Raw genomic sequence first — 2,999 nt, 5'->3', positions numbered from 1 at the left:
CGTGCCGCGAGGACGGGCGGAATGCGGGCCCGGGAGGAGCCGCCGCCGCTTTGCACGTGTAAATCCGGCCGTAGGCCGCGGGAGCCTCATCCTGTGCTCGTTGTGGGTCTTCCAGAGGCAAAGCGGGCTGAGGAGCCCAAAGAGCCGCTCAGTGCTGCGCAGCACTACACTTGGTGATAAATAAATATCACGGCAGTAAACCAAATAAATGTCACGGCAGTAAACTACAGCATCGTACGTACATGTATGCAGCGCATGGAGGGCGCTCCGTGCCATGAGGGGAAAAGGAGCAAATGGCGGCGTGCCGCTGCTGCGCTGGATGGGACGGCTGGGAAAAGTGCCCTGAACAGAGCAAACGCGGCCCGGCGGCTCTGTGCTCTGTGCTGCTGCTGACGGACACGAGCACTCGGCTCCTCGGGTTGGCGCTGTTACTTCTGTAAGGGTGCGGATGCTAAACTGGGCCTAAGTGAACCTGGCGAAGAATTATAACAATTTTTTTGCTATTCCAGTTGAAAACGAGGAGCTTTGCTGACTTAAATCCACAATGCTGTTGGCAAAGTGCTTAATCTCTGCTAGCCCTGAGGTTAGCACCTTCCTCAATGGGATGTGCGAGAGGCGAGGTTTCCGTGTGTCTGCTTTTCCCCCAAAGGCACACCAAGACCTGTTCAAGTTGGTTTAGTTCATGTTAGTGAGTTCACACGGGTATCAAACCCAGCATGCCCCGATGCAGGACACTTCTCAAAGAAATACAGCCAAAAGTAGGTGGATTTTTACTTTTTTACCTTTCCCCTCCCCCCCCAAACTTCTCCCAACCTAAAATGAACAACACTACTCTGGTTGAAATTGAGGTCACTCGTATGTCATACAAAGATTAATCAAAGAACTTTCCGAATGTGGCAATATTCTCACCGCACTATTCTGGAAGATGAAATATCTTTATTGGTAAATTTGAATCTTGCATCACAGCAACTTGAAATGGAATTCTTTTAATGAAAAGAAGACCACAACATATAAGGCCAAACTTTTAGAATTTCTCTGTCTGTGACCTTCAATTAGTCATACAGGGAGATGATGTGCCCTTATACTAGTTTCCTGACGGTTAAAAAATGCCTCTGTGAATCTGCTGTGCAAACTGAGACCTGGGGTTTGCCTTAGTCTGCTTCTGTACAGGTTTGAGGCGTTAGGTTTTGGCCCTCCCACTGGTTGATACAGGAGTGTATCAACCAGTGTTGTAGTGGCTGTTGCACAATGAGCATTTTTAGTTGATCTTTTTAGGTGTGATTTTTGCAGAATGATGGGTCTGAACAAGATGTCTGTGCACACATGCAAAATATTACACTTTATTGCAAGAGCTTCACATTTCTTTCTAAGTTGCTGCACATTAATGTGTACTATGTAACCAAACCTGATTCCACAAACACTCCCAGGGCGAAGCACAAGAGCAGCAACTTCAGTGGGACTTGCATGTGTGTTTCAGTATCGATTATTTTCCACTGGCAGCAAGGCAGAAAGAACAAAGCTGAATTTCAGTGAAGGTGGGTGTGAGTTACTAGTTTTGCTATACTTGGTGTTCTGAGTCATGTGACTCCTTAAAAGTCATGACTGCTAAAAGTGCAGATTTTATCATTTAAAAGTCCTTATATCGAAGACTTGAAACAAGTTCAGTGCCCAAAACCTTTAAATAAACAAACAAACTCTTCTGCCTTTCCTTTTAACCTCCAACTCTGCCTCCTGCAAAGCTCTCTGAATCACGTTTTACAATATTTGTTGTTCTCATGACATGCTAACACTCATTACTTTTCCCCCCTTTCATTTTTCACTCCTTTTTGAAATAGTCTGCTCGTCCAGGTGAAGCATGCTGACCTCCTTAAAGCCACGGGGTGGTTTTAAGGACTTCCACTGGAGCCAGGACTCTGGGTGACTATAAACATGGTTGAACAGAGAACACAGAAGCCGTGTGGTTTTTATCCACTCAGATATGATACCACCATGGAAAACATAAGAAGGTAAAAGAATTGTTTCAGGAAAAAAATGAGAGGCTAAGCATATCTTAAACTTTTTTTTTTTCCCTCAAAATGCATCATATAACATCACATCACGTGACTGAACTGAAAACATTCAATTTATTTTTACAGATTAGCCACAATGATTTATGCTCATGGCACTGAAGATGTTTGATATGAGGCAAGGGCCAACTTGTAAAAATAAATCTTATATTTTCTCCCCGAGTTTGTGTTGTGCTGGGGACATTTGCTGCTTTTCTGGAGAATCTTCAGTACTTGGTATATTATGTATGGTGTAAAAAATTTGACAGCAAACACACAGGAAAGGCTGACAGACCTGTGTTTACTGTATTGCACTGTATGTTACTACACAGTCTGCAATATTAAACTCAACTCCAAACTAGACTTTGGAACCAGGCAGCAAGCCCAAAATTGTGATAATCTCCTCCGTAACAGCAGAAAAAAATAAAATAACATTGCTGAAAGTTGAAATGTTTAGTTTCAGTCCCAAAACTCCTAATGTACTTAAATTTGCATTTATGTTCTTTTGAATTACATTATGTAAATTTACATTCTTTAAAAAAAATTGTGCTAAAAGTCTTGTAAACTGGTTCAAGCCCTGCTCTACTGCACATGAGAAAACACTGGCTGTCAGAGAGAATGAAAACAGAGCTGACCAAGCAACAGGAAGCCTTTACCTAAAATTAAGTCTTTCGAGAGTTACCATGGGTGTTTGTTTAAAATAACTGATCTGAACAGCAAAATATCCAGGCAATACCTGGGAGCAGGAGATCAGCCAAGCTTCATTCTTTAGCACAGGGACTCTCTCATTTTAGAATCACACGTAAGCAGCTATTTAATAGGGACTGCAGTGTGGTTAGGGCACAAACGGGATTTGGGGATCTGGGCTCTGTCCCAGTGTGGCCACAGACGTTCTGTGTGATCTTGGGCAAGTTGTCTCACAAGGCACACAAAAGCAGGCAGGTTTAAAAAAAA

The 2,999-nt window shown here is 43.2% G+C and overlaps 1 long non-coding RNA gene across 1 annotated transcript; it reads left to right on the top strand.

Moving 5' to 3' along the window:
* Positions 1–9: 9 nt before the first annotated feature.
* LOC104914069 lies at positions 10–2,508 on the top strand. Its single transcript, XR_004161836.1, has 3 exons — positions 10–1,535; positions 1,836–2,006; positions 2,136–2,508. It is a non-coding gene; the product is annotated as an uncharacterized LOC104914069 (long non-coding RNA).
* The last annotated feature ends 491 nt before the right edge of the window (positions 2,509–2,999 follow it).

This window comes from Meleagris gallopavo, chromosome 22 (assembly GCF_000146605.3).
Source record: "Meleagris gallopavo isolate NT-WF06-2002-E0010 breed Aviagen turkey brand Nicholas breeding stock chromosome 22, Turkey_5.1, whole genome shotgun sequence".
NCBI lineage: Eukaryota > Metazoa > Chordata > Aves > Galliformes > Phasianidae > Meleagris > Meleagris gallopavo.
Note: the sequence above shows the minus strand (reverse complement) of the source record. Positions and strands in the feature narration are given on the sequence as shown.